Source organism: Anopheles darlingi, chromosome 3 (genome assembly GCF_943734745.1).
Source record: "Anopheles darlingi chromosome 3, idAnoDarlMG_H_01, whole genome shotgun sequence".
Classification (NCBI taxonomy): Eukaryota; Metazoa; Arthropoda; class Insecta; order Diptera; family Culicidae; genus Anopheles; species Anopheles darlingi.
In genome coordinates this window covers 59,147,237-59,164,541 of record NC_064875.1, presented here as the reverse complement: position 1 = coordinate 59,164,541, position 17,305 = coordinate 59,147,237, and the positions used below count along the sequence as shown (strand labels likewise).

At 48.6% G+C, this 17,305-nt stretch overlaps 1 protein-coding gene across 4 annotated transcripts in view; it reads left to right on the top strand.

Moving 5' to 3' along the window:
• LOC125953825 (death-associated inhibitor of apoptosis 1-like) overlaps positions 1–17,305 on the top strand; it is a 31,176-nt gene that overhangs the window by 1,270 nt on the left and 12,601 nt on the right. For 2 of the 4 annotated variants that reach the window (XR_007468974.1, XR_007468973.1), the window contains exons 2-3: positions 1–2,197; positions 14,510–14,568. The exon at positions 1–2,197 is cut by the window's left edge and continues 987 nt beyond it. The gene's annotated coding sequence lies outside the window, so the exon portion shown is untranslated. The remainder of the gene's footprint in view (positions 2,198–14,509; positions 14,569–17,305) is intronic. The other 2 variants (XM_049683618.1, XR_007468975.1) reach the window with 2 other exon arrangements.

Below are 17,305 nucleotides of genomic sequence, written 5' to 3'. Positions count from 1 at the left end.
CAATGGATGAAGCTGATCTCGAGTCAGACTTCGATCCCGAGGAGCACGATCGACGGATGAGGGAGATGTTTAACGATGAGTACTATGGTGTGGACGAGGGCGATCAGAAACCGGAGTTCCCTGAACTGGACGAAGAGCTAGGTATAGAGAATTATGATCGAGATGATGCACTAGTCCGTAACGGCGATGGCGATGAGGACGAGGAACAGGAAGCGCCCCATTGTGAAGATGATGATTTCGTGATGGATTGTGATTACGAGGAGCAGGCGAGTGCCGCGAAGGAGAGCGGCAAAGAGGCACTCCAGCAAGAGCTGCTAGAATCTACGCGTAGCCGCAAGAAAAAGGGCCGCCGACAGTCCAAGTTCCGCGAGGTGTTAAAAGCGGAGAAACCATTATTTGATCCGGAGGATGAGAAAACATTTGGTGAATATATCGACGAGTACTACAAGCTGGACTACGAAGACATGATCGGTGGAATGGCTTGTCGCTTCCGGTACGTTGAAACGACCCCCAACGATTTCGGTCTCTCGGTAGAGGAGATACTAATGGCAAACACTCGCGAGCTGAATCACTGGGCAAGCGTCAAGAAGGCGGTTCAGATTCGGCCAAAAAAGGTCGAACTACAGGAAGTGGACCTGTACAAGCGGAAAGCATCAAACGAGCGAATCAAACGTAAGATCCTGCCCAGTTTGTACGCCCAACCAGAGGACGACGAAGAGAAGGTGGACCAAGAGATAGCAGAGCGTAAAACGAACGATGCGCAAAGTTCTGGAAAGGGTGAAGATAACATAAACAAAGGAAAACAAAAAGTGAAAAACAATCGGGGGATTGAACAAAGGCCGGTTAGCGGAAATGACCAGACGATTGAGACAGTGCATGAGGATAGTAATCCATCTGCAGGAACCGATAAGCCGAAGAAACAAAAGAAAAACAAGTTGCAAGTAAGCGTATTACCCACTGACCTTGCAAATGATAAGGAAAGCAACCCTGTAGACACAATTAAAAAGAAGAAAAAGGCCAAAGTGAAGGTCGAGAATGACGCTGCGTCTTCGAATGGGCATGGAGACAACTTATCCGCGCAAAAGATTATCTCTAGCGAAGCTCAGAATGGAAATTTACCGAAGAAAGAAAAGAAGAACGAAGCCAAAAATCAAAACCATAATACGCCGAACGGTTCCTCTTCGAAACAGAAACGAAAATGGCAACATGATCAACATTCCCCTGCGAATCATGGAGAAAAATCTTGGGGCGGTCCGAAGAAGGCTCGATTCGAACCACCTAAAGAAGGAGTACAGTTTGGTAAAAGAAATCACGGCCAGACTGGTGGTCCGAAAGGGGGACAAAAACATCATCGTCAGGAAAGTGCCAGTGACCAACGGTTACGGGCGTTCGGTTTGAATCCGCGAAAGTTTCACAATCGTCAAAAGTACGGGGGCCAACCGCAGAATGGTAACAAAAGCAAAAAGGGTAATTCTAACACGGCCTCGCGACCTCAGGAGAAATTAAACAAGAAGACTACCTTCGCGTGAAATCATCTGCCCAACAGTGTCAGTAAATTGGATGCGGAAACCCGTATCTTTTTAATTATCTGCAGTGTATTTCGATTATTGTAACCCCATCCGAACCGCAACGTAGATTAATTTGTTTTACTGCAACAATCGATAATGGTTTATTTTTAATCTGGAAGTTACTCATCTAAAGACCAGCACGTGCCTTTCCCTTTGGATTGCTCCGAACAAATCAGCCGAGCGTTCGGCATACATCTGTACAAACCTTGGTTTCCCAATTTCCCGACAAACGATAGCCATACCTGAAGGGAGCGTTGTAAAAGTAGAATAAATTTGTGATGTGCTTGGATTGCACATTTTCAAGCGAAAAATTAACCAGTAAAACTCCGTTCCTGCGAGCTCATCGTCTCGGATTTCCTGCCCCCAAACGCTCGGGCGCACGCTCGCTTCCACCAAGCGCTTGTCAAACACGCGCTCGAGGTCGTCGCGCTAGGCCATGCTTGAAACGTCAAACGTATTGAACCACACGGGGTGTCTCGGTGCGTTTTTGCAAAGGTTGGTGATTACGTTGTGGAAAATTGTGTTTTTCGTGTAATTCCGTAGCGTTTTCGACTGCAGAAATGGAGCATACGCATGCATAAAACCATCAGGGTGTGCGATAGCCACTCATCTGGACCATTATTTACGGGGTAAGTCGGAAAATAACGTTTCAATATGTTACATCCTGCTGCTTTGCAAACGCGCCACGTACAACTGTAGTTCAACGGTTGCCTTGATTGACTCCGTTGCGTGTGGTGTGGGAAATTGGGTTCAATAAGAAAAGTAATACTTGGAAGGGCTTACGGGGATTTCAGATCCATTTCGGAAGGTTTTCCTTTTTTTTATGCGAACGACGCTAGCTTGCTGAAGCACGTTCAGGCAAAATAGGCAATCAACGGACGGCACAGCGCGGGGTAGAAAATGGGATTTTTGCCTTCAGATCCGCCATTTTGCTCACCACACGCTGAATGTGGTCGGGTGGGGGGGTTGTTTGCTAATAAGGAGCGATAACGTAAAAGGCAATGGCACACACAAGACCGCCCGTCCGTTTGCGTACCCCTGCCAGTATCGCGCTTGTCATGGTCGTCTCGTTGCCTGCACAGAGGGGCAAGCGTAATGTACAGATGGCCTAAATTCAACGCGAAACAACGCCTTGTCGTTGCGCTTTCATCATTTGCATCGTCGCGTAAATCATTTTCATCACGCCGCAAAGAATCAGAGCAAGAGTTTGAATTTCAGCAGAGACTGCATCACATCGCGTAACCAATATCGAACGATAAATGGGATTTCGCGAACGGAGCGACATATTCTCCACGTCCATCACATCGGAATGCCTTCCGCGAATTAAAAAAATGGCCCCCTGCGATGGAGTTTAACCGTGCAATAAACACGACACCGCATACCCACACATACACGATGGTTGGTTCTCGCTGCTGGTGGTGTTAGTTGAAAAAAGTACTACGTTAACCCGTTCGTCCGGCTGTGCATCGGTACGGCTTGTTGGCGCATACATACTATACGCGAGCACAATTTAAAGGTCGTTTGAAACCAGTTTTATGTGAGAAGGACGGCGGCGGAGTGTGGAGCATCGTCGTCGGCAACGGAAAGGTAGTAGGCCTCCCTCCCGCCTACTCGCCTCGACATCAAGTATGCTTTCGAATGGATCGAGACTGGAACTGCCTACAACCAGCTCCTACCAGCGGTTATTAGTAAATTATCTGCCGTGAGTCATCGTCCATGGAGTGGAATTTCTACTTTTATTTTTTCTATTTCCAGCGATGATTTGTTTTCCAAGAAAGGTATAAATGTTACACACTATAAGCAGCAACGAGTCATCTCTGTTCGATGCAAAACGGAACGACCTTCCATTCCAATGGTTACTGGTCCAAAGCAACGCTATGGTATCGGTTGAGTTTGAACCTCATCTCAACGAACTCTCTGGCCCCACCAAAGTCAATCAACTTTCACAGTTTCCTTTGGCGAGGAAGAGGAAGCATCGACGAGAAAGTCCGGTTTTTTGCTTCGATGTTTGCTTGGAGATGTAAGTTTCCAGAAACTTTCTCCCTCTCTCGCTCTGCGCCCTTCTCTCTGGAGTGAAGAGAGGAAGTTGTTGGTCGAGGGAACATGCGAAAAGCGCGTGCTTCACACCCCTCGTCATTTAGCTGGCTTGCTAAACGGTAATCGTGATCGTGAGAAGCTAATAAGATAGTTTGTAGCAGTTTCTTAAACAACATTTAGTCAACACTTTGATGTGTAAGAAGGACACGCATTGCCGTTTCGTCTGTTTACATAAGAGTGCCATTTCTTGAGGGGGGAGAGCCACCACCCGTTGTCCGGCATGGCAACGCGCCAAGCGAATGCCTTATTACAATGCTAATGAGAGAGCCTGTCATAGGTCTCACCCGCCAACCTACGGGGAGTCCTACGCTCGCTATACAACCCAAGCATTAACCAAGGAATCAGCAATATACGATGGTGGCGGTGGTGCGGTCGGTCTCACCACTGACAAAGGGAGCGAACGTGTGCAACCAACATCACTGATCGACCCCGCGACCGAACCCTCCCATCGCGAGAAAAGACGCCCTGCGCTGACATGAACAACGGCGAAAACATAAAAAGATCTCTCGCCCCGTAGGCAGACGACAGACAGAGAGCGCCCGCAAAAGCCCATGCCGCGAGGGCGCGCGTCCGCGACTGTCCGCGACGGTGTCTGCCATCGAAACAGCGTAGGCCATAATCCCTTTTGTGCGGCGCGCACTGCAAACTCCCTTTGCTGGCTCACAAGGCTCGCTTGCTTGATGATTATGCTCAGCGCTTGCTGCGACTTGAACCAGACGGAATCGATTGGCATCTCGGCGAGGTCTGTGTGAAGCCTTCCAAATGCTGCTGCTGCTGCTGCTGCTTCAGCACATACACGACCGGCCGGAGACACGACACTTCGAAGTAAAAACAAAAACAAAAAAAAAGACTCCCAAAGTGTACCAACTTTACCTCCCGGCCAGCCAGCCAACCAATCAACCGGCGACGGCAGCGCAGCATCATTGCTTGGTTGCTTGTGGATGTGGCTTTTGCAGACGGGGCCCAGTCCTTCGGTTTCGTTCTCACGGTCTCACGGATCGTAGCATAAACATAGCAGGGCGCATGTCCCCGGGTGTTTGTGGATCGACCAAAAGAGCAGCCCACTCGCTTCGTGTACGTGTTCGAAGCAGTCCCCAGTCCACGGCCCTTCGCTGGTCTCTGCTGCTGCTCGCTCGCTTCATTCTTCACCTCGCGATCTCTCTTTTGCTTCCATGGGATATCGCGAGATCGCGAGCAGCGGCCAGGAGCGCATTGGAGGTAATGTTTCTTCCTTTCATATTATTCGCCTTCTTTCGCCTTCATGTGTTATGTTGTGCGAGGGGGGAGGGGGGTCGATGGATTGAAATTCCAGACCTTCGTGATTCGTCTCACATTCGCCCCACGTCCCTTTTAGTGGGGGCTGTGAGGTGGGTGAGTGAGATCGAGAAAGGTCAAACTCCAGCATCCAACTTAGCAGCGAAACGCGCAGAAGAAAAAACAGACCCCACCACACGCCACATGATGCTGTCCGTTGGTTCCATTGGCAATTTTAGGCTTGGTTTCATTACCAATCCCCTGGAAACTGGAACTGTCGGTTTGTCAGAACCCCACAAACCGTGGACCTCCCTCTCGGGGCAACGGGGCTGCGATCCTTTCACGTCGATCCGATCAAGCGAAAGGAGAACGAGAGAGAAAGAGAGCCAGATCGCGCTCTTGCTTTGAATTATTATGCTTCGGCAACTGTTATTGTTTCCTGCTGCTGATGCTGTTCTGCTCGCGCAGCATAATGAGTTCAATATCGTGCAATTATGCTCATCATCGTGGGCCCCCCCATTTGGCCAGGGCAGGCAAGCAGCACGTTCTTTGTTGTTGTCGGCAATCGTTGCGCGCCACCCGCGGAGAAGATCCCGTCGCACCGTTAGGTCAAATTCCGTTCGCGATCTTCCTATGCCCGATCGTAACGCTTCTTCTCCTTTTCGAACTGTTGTGACCAGATGTTCAACTGCGTTTTGGGTATTGTTTCGCGAGATGTTGAACTTTGGATTGGAACTTTACGACAATCATCATAAGCTATTGATAAATTGGATGATTTGTGTCTTTAATAATTCCATCATTCGTTTGTTTCGGGAATTGTTTTACTGTGGCCATTTCTTTCATGGCCCTTATCTCCTAATTGCTACCATCTGGTTCAATCAATCAATTGCACCACATTCCAGGACATTTCATTTCATCAGCAATTATCGCTTTTCGGCAGATGATTCTCTCCCCCCGACTCGCGATGATCGTAATACGTAGTACAATGATCGTTCCCCACCAGAATATGACCTCTGCGTCAATTGGAGCTCCGTGATTCAGCGCTCCTCTTCGGTCGGGCGCCCACAGTTATTGCTGGCGGTGTCGTCTCTCTTAGTGATCTCACCGACCCAGTGCGTTCATACGCGCCTCTGTTAATGTCACCCACTTCCACCCCACATCCCACACCCCTTTTTGCTTGTTTGTGCGGTGTGCGTGTGTATTTGTAAGATGATCAATCATGACAAAGCGAACGGGGACGACCTCGAGCCGCACCGCGGTACCGCGACCCTGTGTGTTGTCGCGTACGGAGCGTCATCGTCGAACGGCGTATATCTACCGACCTGGTCTCTGTGGACGACTGTTTTGTTTAAATTGCGGAAAGAACCGCGACATTGTCGCGTGTGTACCACCAGCCAGCCAACCGGAAAAGAACGGGAGCCCCGCTCCCGGCTTGCATGTGAACGAATGAATGAGGTGATGGCCTAAGGTGTATGGAATGAAGGAGGAGGAATCGGTGGGGTTGAAAAGGGTGAGATGAAAGAATTGGATGGTTCGCTTCCGTTCTCGGCACACAGCACGCTAAGCGGAGTACGCCTTGTTCCGTCGCATTGGTGTATGTGTGCGAACGATCGCCGAGGCGCTTTTGATGACTGTGATCGTGATTCTTGGAATGCCTCTGCCAACGTCGCTGCCAGTGCGTTGCGAAAGAGGGATTGCGATGATGATGATGATGCGGTCACGAGGCGAACGAAGGAGTATTTGTGTGTCTGCCTCTGTGTGCTGATGATCGTATGGACTTGGAACACGGCGGTCAGGGGAAGGTTCAAAGGGTGGTTCCAGCAAGCAACGAACATCTCTTCAATTGGCTACGCATTCCAACGCGCGCGAGCATTTGTTTTGTATTGTAAGCTCCTTCGCTGGATGTTTTCGGAGTTCGGGTTACACCCTACCACTCCAACTCATGCCTTTAAGCGTGAATTGGAAGCACTAAACTCTCCCTCCCTGCCGCACGATCACGTCATGATGTGGTTGGCGAGTGATCGCGAGTGAGATCATTTCCCAACCCGGTTTGGTGGTTTCGTCAGCTTCGCTCTTCCCGTTTTGGGTGGTGGATGAGTGGGAATGCTGCGAGAGGGGGAGGGGAAACAGCTTTTTTGTTTTATTTTTTTTTCTGTTTTTGTAATATTAAAGCTAATGATGGTGGCGATCGTGTGCTTCTGGAGCTCGATCGCGAACGTTCTCGCTAGCAATGAGGAAAACAACAGTTTTCCAGTTAAAATCACAAAAACAAAACAATTACCGTGCATGAGTCGGTCTCATCAAACCCCAAGAGCACTTTTGATTGATGGCGACGAAACATTGTAGGCCCTCATGATGTGCGCCCGTCTGTCGTATTGCGGCAACTTTGTTCATCTTTTGAACTGCGTTGCAACCAATTCGTGTCAAGTGGGCGGAACGGGCACCTTTTGAGTGGGAAGAAATCGCTCAAGAGCACCTCCGTCTTTGGCGATAATGTGCTTTGAGTTATAATCCGAAGGAAGATTCCTAACAACCGAAGAAGGGAATCAGACTTGTTTTCTAGAAGCAACTTCTAGTACAATATTAGCCATATTGCGAACCGTATCCATATGATTGCCTATGGATGAATGAAAGAAGGTATCTGATTATCTTTTTAATAACAATGATTGCAACATAGCTAATTATTTGCGTTTTTTTTTTTTAAGACAATCACTTTACGATATTTACAAAATACATGATCTCACTTATTTTTTATGAAAGTGCATTTCTAATGTTTTGCTACATGTTTTAATTCCCTATTGATTCTAACCAATTCAGCCTGCATGCTGAAGTTGGAGCACTTTTTTCCTAATGTTGATAAGTGCATGATCAGAATTCTTCAAAGAACCGTAAATACGCGTTTTTTTTATTATGGAGTCGGACTATCTGCGCCGCGGTTCACTCTTTGCTCTCCGATTCTCCTTACCCTGGAACTCGGGACCTGCTTCATGGTATCTTCTTCAGTTATTGATTGTTTTAATATACACGCAATTTAGCATTTTGCGCCGATCGACACATAACTGTCGCGATAAAATAAAACATAAGCGATAAACGGCTTCACTTTGCGCTTTGCTCAGCAGGAAAAGATCGATCCTTCCACCACGATCGGTCCGGTTGGTCCAGCAAAACTGTCACTGGACCTCGCAGGATTGATTGTGCAGCAAAAACACAGTCCTGCAAAATCGATTGGGTGAAGAAGAAGTAGACTGAATATGATGTAGATCACGATGAAGAAGCAAAAGAAGACATAAAATAAATAAACAAACCCCCCCCCCTCCCCACCACATGCTGTACCCGTTGGACGGCTTCAAGCTTTAATGTGGAGATATGCTAGAGGCATAGAAATCGCAAAAGTCCGATGAAAGTCGCCAAGTTGTGGTGGCCCCCTTCACATTCAAACGGGGGTACCTCGCGAACCTGTGGCACGCGAACCAGCGACGCTGTGGTTGTGGTGCGCTGTGTATTGGCGACCGGGAAGTGAATGTCGTCGTTCCTTCCAGGTGTGTGCTACTCGACGAATAGAGCGAATATCAGGGTGCCGGGGAGCGCAGCCGCAATCCGCGAAATGTCAGTCCTAGGGCTGTCAATTGGGTTTGAGTATTTTATACTCGCGAGTATCGAGTCTCGAGACGCAGGAGAGGAGATGCTGCGGTGCTGGTTGTGGTGCGCCCAGCAACAAACGGTCGGAATCCGTTAGAAGACCTCGAAGTCCTACCAGTCATCTACCGGTTTTGGAGGAGAATAATGCTAAATTATGCGCCGTAGTGTTGCCGTTGGTCGTCGGAACAGATGTAGTTGGGAATGTATATTAGTTGGATGGTTATGTGGATAATGTTACGTCGGAGTCGCCCCACTCTCTGTAGCTGCAGCTATTTTTAATGAAGCCATAAAATGATTCTTAAACCAATTCCAGGAACCGGGAACAGATGGAAGGGTATTGGTATTGGGTCATTGCGTTGTATCTTATCCCTAATCCTTGAGCCTGAGATCCTTAAACCTTTTTTTGGGTGTTTTTTTCTCTCGCAAGAAACAGCTCCCCCTAAAAGCGATCGTTAAATGCGTCATCTGCTGTTAAAAAAAGTCATCAAAAAAACTTTCCCAAAATTACCTGCGATTCCTCGATCGCCGGCGGCGGACATACCATTGGACGAGCTGGCCACCACCACCACCGGGGTGGCGATCTTTAGTGCTCGATCTCTTCGATCTCTTCGGCACTTTTTACGACCGATCAATCGAACCGGCTCTACAGTCATTCGTGATCGTTCCACAGTTCTACCTTTCGGTTCTTGGAACTTGAGGGAACCCCTTGTTGCCGCACCGGGACCCGGGCCGGATGAGAAGGACATGGAAGGCTCGGAAGGCGATCATGGAGTTCTAGCTGATCGTTCGTCAAATGAGATCCAAGAATAGGGCGAGATCTTAAAGGTGGACCACCACCATTACTATTACTACTACTACTACTACTCGTTTGCAATGGCCAAGGGCTCACTGGCTTGGCGCAGCGCCACCATTCCGTGGCTTTACAACCACCCGAATGATCCATTACAGAGATCCTCCTCTGGCTAGAGAACTCATGGCTTGATGATGATGATGATGATGATCGTCGTCACGGGTTGGTCGAGAATGTGGGATTCGTGCCACCTCTGGGGTCACCCCGGTGTATGCCGATCGATTTTTATGACTTTTCAAACCCCGGCGTCCGCCGCGGCGATGCGATGATGGGATCAGCTACAATGCCATTGCTGGATTGCGGCCATGTCTTGCACCCTTCGATCGGTCGGAGAACAGGGCAGTGCCCATCTCGTTACCTTCGGTAAATCCAAAAATTCTCTCCACCAGGTCCTCCTCCGACGTCGCGGGCGGGATTGCGTTTGAAGTGCGCTGCGCCGGAGATGAAGATTAATGTCTCGCACCGATCGGAGGCCGCTCGATCGCCACCCGCTCGTACCTATAATAGGGGGCCCTCGCTTCTTTATGCTATTGCTGCCATTGATTGTATTGGAAAAGGTGTTTTTCGGGAATACGGTAAAGTCACGGCGACGATCGAAGCGCTTGCTGGGGGTCGGTCTGTTGTATTGTGTCGAGGATCATAAATATTCGATCTCTTCGGATGTTTTGGGATTCTGGAGTCTAGCGTTTAGACCGGTGTGAGCCTAATGGTCATTCGGTTGATTAGCTTTAGAGCCCTCTTCTTCGCGGCAGTTCCGTTTCTTGTTGGTGTGTCGTTTCCAGACTTCACTTCGTGTTATGGTCCGAGCCGAGAAAAGGAGGAAATACCAAAGTTGACAAATCCAGAACTGCCATCAGCTGTCTGTGACTATGTGTGTGTGTGTGTCTGTAGAGGTGAAGAGGCCCCCCAGGGTGATCAAATAAGCTACGGGAAGACACGCGACCATGAGGAAGAAGCAACACACTAGAGCAACGACGAGGGCTGTTGTGGTCGCTTAAGCCACCGGTTATTCAGGAATCGTGTGGAGGTAAAGCCTTCAAACAGCCCCCAGGGGGAGAGTGGATATGCTGCTGCTTGGGATGATGGCATGTGCCCCAGCTGCTGAGCCACAGATTGAGAGAGAGAGAGAGAAGGAGAGAATAAGAAAGAGCGCAGGAAAAGGAAAAACCACCTTCGTGGCTAACTGGTTTACAGGAATGCACTGTGTAAACTGGCCGGAAGATGGTCGGAGATGGAGCTGTGCCGCGGAGCCCTTTCACAAATCTTGGGAAAGACCCACGGCGTTTCTTCAAGTTGTGTTCTGCAGCATCGACCCGAGAAAGAGAGGACGTGCACCTTGAAAGGTGGTCTCAAGTCTACTGCTGCTGCTGCTTCGCTACGTGTGAATATGTTGTTGCTGGTCGGTCGTACCTGGTCAGATTGATCGTCCTTTTCGCGTCCTTTTCACTCTCTCTCTCTCGCTCGGAATATCTCTCCACTTCTTAGCAGCAGCAGCAGCAGCAGCAACGGGGCATGGGGAAAACGGAATCGAGAATTCGAGGTTTTTTTTTGTGGACCCGGGTCGCAACTGAGCGAACTGCTCGTAGTGGCTGCTGCTGCTGCAGCGGTGATGCTGCAAACAACAACCCGGTGCTGCGGAGTCGCCGGACTTCTTTTGAGGATTTCGAGGTAGGATGCCGCCGCCGTCGCCGCCGTTAGCCACGATCCCGGATTCGGGCTGTGGCAGTGCCGCCAGTCCATAGGAATCACCGCGGTCCTTCCAGGAAATTTGTCTGGCGTTGCCTTTAGGACCTTGGGACGGCTGGCTTGGCTGGCGATGGTTCGTTGTTTTCCTGCATTCCCGACTCACTGCTGCGGGCTCTCCTCTCTCTCTCTCTCTCTCTATCTTGCATCTTGCATTACCGGTGCTAGCGATGGTGGTGATGGAATATTTTAAACTATTTTGTTTACTTTACTGCACCCCGTTTGCTTTGCTGTCGAGAGCGCAGCAGCATCAGCAGCAGCATCAGCATCAGCAGTAACCATGAGCTCTTGAGTCGAGGCGTGCGTGCGTGCAGAGAGGGCGCACGTAGACGATGGCGTGCACCACACATTCCGATGAGATTGATGGAGCCGATGATGATGGAGGTAAAGGAGAGCAAACGAACGAGAAAGATCTCGGGGGCGTGAAGGGGGTGAGGACGTGTTAAAAAGTCGATTGGAATGATGATGAGGTATTGAAAAAGGGGGGGGGGGGGAATATCAGCGGAATTTGCCTTACTCATGAGACTGCGACAGCTTTGCGTCAGCCAAAATTCAATGGCGCAAGTCGTCTCTTCCTACCCTTGGGAAAGATAGTAGGAATTGAGGAAATGAAATCATTTGCTGGATGTGTTGAGTAAGCATAGGATGATGCATAAAGTTTGGTTTAGCAATTGCAACACCGCATTCCTTTTGATTATCAGTGTGTCTGGTCCTGATAATCACGGGTGATCACGGGATTTTTTTTGTTCGCGCCATAACATGACGACATTGACTGCATTCCAATTGACTCTAGGCCCCACAACAGATAAGGACCCCAATGTTAAATTTCCCAATCAATGTAAATTCCTTCTGCGGCGACGATATATCATGATGATTTTCAATTTCAAAATATGAACTCATTCCTCCGTTCCTCCGACACAATGGCGCTATTGGAAATTCGATGGTCAAAAAATGATTTTCTTTAACGTCATAGAAATACTTACACTGAGACTCCTGTGTACTGCTGCTTCAAATGAACTCAGCTCAAAACCTGATGGATTGTGATTACTCGTCGCAACTGGCAGAAATCGATGTATCTTTTCTACGAAAAGTAAACCTGCAATGTGTAGTAGTCATTGCTGATTACGACGCACCCTCTAATGTGTCATTTCAATGGTCCAAATCGCGAAATATGTTCCCAACTCTTAATTTTCATCGCGTGACAAGCCCGTCTGATAGAAAACCATTTCGTGATTGTCCATCATTGTTAAAGATACAGGCGAGATACGTTCATCGATTTCTGATGCACAATGATTGATCACATCAGATAGATTCGGTGCATTGTTTGGCTTAACAAACGAATTTGAGTGGTCAATTGAAGCTTAAAACTTGCTAAAATATAGGATATGACAGGATCTTTTGATGAGTCACTCACAATTTTGAATTGTGACCATTAATCCTCCGATATCCCTACAGTGCCATTCACGGCGAAAAATACCAGCCCAAGCCAACCGGTGGCCCACCCACAGCATCATCCCAATCACCCAGTCTTATCCTTCGGCGCTTCATCTCATCCAGTATTCCTTCCTCTCCCACCTACGCTACGCGCTACAGTATAAATCCATCTCCACCCACGGCGTCGCGGTAAGCCGTTTATGTGAATGCATAAAAATTTATGATTAACTCCCTCGGGATCGCCCCCGTCGACACTGCGGAGAGAGGAACCCCCCTTGACCTCCTCTCCCTGCCGCCTCGTCCGCAAACCACATCCATGCACCTCCAGAGACCGCATAGTGATGGGAAATGATGATCGCGGCCGGCCCGGCTTTCGAAGCCTGGAGCAGAAGAGCATCAGAACCACACGAAGATCGATAAGAGAACACAGTGGTGGCGGCCGCGGCCTCTTGTGGAAGGGGTAATGGAATGGTGGGGTGGGGGACGGGGACGGGTAGGTGGTTTGGTGTCTGGCTTTGGTGTTCCAGCCATTCCCTTTTCTCCTTCTTTCGTTTGGAATTTGTCTTCTTGACGTTCTGTGGTGGTGATTCTTCTGTGTGTGTGTGTGTCTGTGGCCTACGCGCTATCGCACTACTCCGATCGTTCGCCTTTGCTTGCCTTGCCTTGCCGTCCCGTCTCTAGGTCCATGGTCCTTCCTTTCTTACTTGCTCTTACCGTGTGCCGTTTGCTCTTGGTAAATATTCCGTCCACCTTCGTCGTGCGCCGCATCACGCCGAGTCCTCTCGCTGCACTCCTTTAAGAGGGAACCCTTGAATCTTTTGAGGCCCACGGAGGTTTGCCAGGGTCCGGGGAAGGGACTTTTCTTGCTTGTGCTGCTTTGTTGTCGTTTCGTTCTTCTCCGCTTTAACCAGAGGGCCTCTGGTGCTGCCCACACGCTGCTTCCCTTTCGGGCGCTATGTGAGAGAATTTCCTCGTTAAGGCGCCGCCGTCGTCGTTGTCGACGTTTTTCTTCTGCCATCTTCTAGTCCTCCTCCCACACCATTCCAATCTTTCGCCTCTTCTTCTTCGCTCGGTTTCGGTCCTTCTTCTACTACTATCCTTCACTCAATCGATCGGTCTCGATCTTGTAGGAGGATAGCACTCGGAGGGGGCGGCGCGGTCTCTCGTGAAAGCGTGAACGAGACGGCGCCGGCACCAACCCGGCCTCTGTGTGTGTGTGTGTGTATGATGTGTGAAGTGTGAAATTTAGACATTATCGATCGGTTTTCCGCTTCTCATGCATAACGATCGTCTGCATATTACGGACACAGCAACGTGGACGAAATGTGGACGAAGGGACGGGTTGATAGGCAGGCTGCCTGGAGGACAAGGACAGCGGGCGGTCGGCGGTCGCGATGGATTGGACAGGAGGACGAACTGAATGAATATGAAATGTCGGCGGCGCGGGGGGGACTGAAAAGCACGGGATCATCCAAAAAGGCAACTAATGGAGCGATGTGCGGAGGCTCTCCCATTGGATTTCGATCGCGGACGATCGTGGCCCTCTCTTTTGAGATGCCTACCACCGCCTCAATGGGATCGATGTGATTTGATGATCGATTGTATGGCCGCCATTCTTGGGAGAAACGGAGCAAAACGAGATTTCACTCGACTGCCAAGACTTTAGACTTTATCATCCCCTAAGGTACCTCCCCTTCGCACTGAGCATTAAAAAGTCTGGTTCAAATCAACGAAAAGTTCACTAACAGCAGCAATTGTGTGTATGCGCTTATCTTCGGTTAACTGATCGAGCAAAAGTGTCTTGGCAAATGTTATCTTGATCGATGTATTGCGGGTTGGCCAACTCATCAGACCATTTCATTTATCAGTATCTATTCGCTTATCGTTGTGTCAAACTTTGCTTCTTTCTTTCACATTTCTCTAGATCCTGCTTTATCGCGAGATTGACCACTGACGGAAGCACGAATGAAACATTGACGCACGGTAAGCTTTCGCTTATTTTCTTTCTTCCATTCTATCTAAGAACTATAACTTGTAAGATATCTTCAAGGATGTTTCTGTTTAAGTCTAATGAAATCAAGTGGTTTGTGCACTACTTAGTCCCATCAAGAAATCAATTTCTATCGGCAAACAATGTTTGCATCACTTTCAACGATCACATTCATTCTGCAACTTCTTTGACTGTTTTTTACTGACCTTAGAGCTGGCTAGTCTGGTTTTAAGAACCGCATTGGATTGATCTGTGTTTGTGCAGCATCTTCAACACTTAGTAGGTCCCACTTAACGGTACCTACCGAGTCCGCCATTCTCGCGAACGGTGTTTCCTTTTTTTCCATCTCTCTTTTTCGAAACCCTCATTCGTTCACATCCTTTTCGTTGATGCCGCCTGCAGCAGAACCTTCTGGGAAGGATCGTTCGCTAGTTCACTGACTACGAAAGAGAATCGTGGTGGTGATGGTGGTAATGGCGTCGTTCTGGTTCTGTGAAGCTCTTGCGGCACTTCCTGTCCCACGGCCCAAGCTCTTACTCCTTTGCGGGAGCCTCAAATTTCAATACCCTCGCTCCCGCTAATGGACCTCGCCGTGTAAGCGCTGCTTTCTGTGCTTAAACTGTGTCCTCCAGTTTCTAGAATTCCTGGAAAACCTCAAAACCAGACGACCGACCGACGCGGGTGTGTGTTGTGTGTCGGCATCATCGGGGCGTAATTTATGAATGGGTGATCTGGTGATCATTTCCGGTGCCGCTGCACCGACGAAATGCACAAGTGCATCCCGCACAAGACTGTACCACGCCCGTTGTACGTAGCACATATGCTTTCGGGAGTCTCCGTTTGTCCCGATCGGTGTTTCTTCGATCGTTGCCTTTCATCGCTGGAATCCTTGCAGTATGTAAACATAGACACTGTTGTTATTGTCTCGCATGCACATTATTCAAACCATAGAATGGAGAGGCAAGGGCTGGCTGAGGCCTAGTAGTAGGGGTCTGGTGTTCTGGTTTATGATAACCCAAAACACTTGAGATGGTTTTTTCTGTTCTGGAAAAAAACCCAACCAAAGATCTGTTTTCATTCATAGTTTTGGACTCTGGGCGATTGAGAATGTCTTCCCAACGATCGACCCATACATACAGAGCACATAAAGAGACGACGGGATCGTGGAGTTCTTCTCACGATATTCATATATTCCCGTTGTGACGACGATCGATACCATATGGCGGCGCAGCTCAGACGGACGGAAAACTGTGTTCCAGCATAATGTGCTCTACTTGAAGCGTTGGAAAAAGCGACGAGATTTCTTCTTTCTTCTCTCTATATCGCTCTCGTGTGAAGATCGAAACCGCACACTTTTACCGTCTGGTGATCGTCTTCTCACACTAAGCGGATGGTTTGGGCCCGGACTTGGAAAATTTGAATTCCATCTTCGAACCACTTCCACAAGGGAACACACAGATCGCGTTTGCTGTTGCGTGCACATGTACGTGTTTGCCCTTTTCCCATTCATGGATATTGCTAGCCATTATCGGGCGATTAAATCATAATTTTTCAACGGCTCGGATTTCTGAGTTGTTTACAGTGTCGTCGTCTCATGCCTAGCGCTGTGTTGCGTGGGATTTCGTTTGGTTTTTATGAGTTGACAATTGAAGCTGCTGCTGCACACTACTCGCCGACGCCTTGACGCCACTGAAAATATTGGAATCCAAAATGGAGAAATATTTTATGAGTACGAAAAGAAGGGTGTAATGGGCCATCTCCCTGTATCATCGTACACACACACAGGGTTGAAAATGTACATTCGAAGGCGTAGCTGCTTACGAGAGCGCCAGGGGTCTACACATCGACAACTATGTGATGTTCGTTTAAACCGTGGAAACTAATATAACATCTCTGCAGCCAAACGCAGACCCCGTACCTAGTGATCGATCACATCTGAGCATGAGAAAGGACGCCATTAGCCTTTTTCCCATCGATCTGCTGTAAGAGTGATCGTTAAGGAAAGAAAACAGAACATTTTGAACGCGACGGCCCATCGGGGGTTTGAAACTTGAGAAGAAAAGGGCAGCAAAACGACAACAACACGGCGACGGCGGCAAAAACATGTATGTCCTGACATCACACACAACGCGCAAGGGTGGTCGCCAAAATGGGTCGCTTTGAGAACTTCCTTCTCCGGACAAAGCGCCACCCAGAAGCAGCGTTGTGGTTGCCTTGGCTTGGACTTGGCTCTTTGTTCTAAAGCCTGGATTCCGTGTACTTATCTTTAGCAGAGGCTTTGTCGTATGTCAATCATCCAATCGAATGGAGGCTACTCGATAATCGACACCATTCACATCAGCGTCGTGAACCATGGGCCTTGGAAAACCCAGGATCGATGTAGATTAAATACTTTTCATATCTTGAAGTGTCTGCATCGACTATAGATTGTATACCTTTGCATATCTTGAAGTGTCTGAAATCGAGCCTAGGGTTTTTTTAACCTTATGAAGTAAGTCCACTGGCGATGGACATTGTCCTTTCGTTTGAAGAAACACTTTAAAGGTCTATAATCTGGAACATGTAGGAAGTACCTCAGACCTTCAGGAGCATCATCTGGTTATCAATCTCCTTATACATTATTCGCAATGTCCTCACCCGTGTACCTACAGTACTGTGAATGTTCAATTGACTTCTGGAAACATAAAACATCGAATCCCGCGTCTTCACTTGCTTATTCCATTTTTTTGG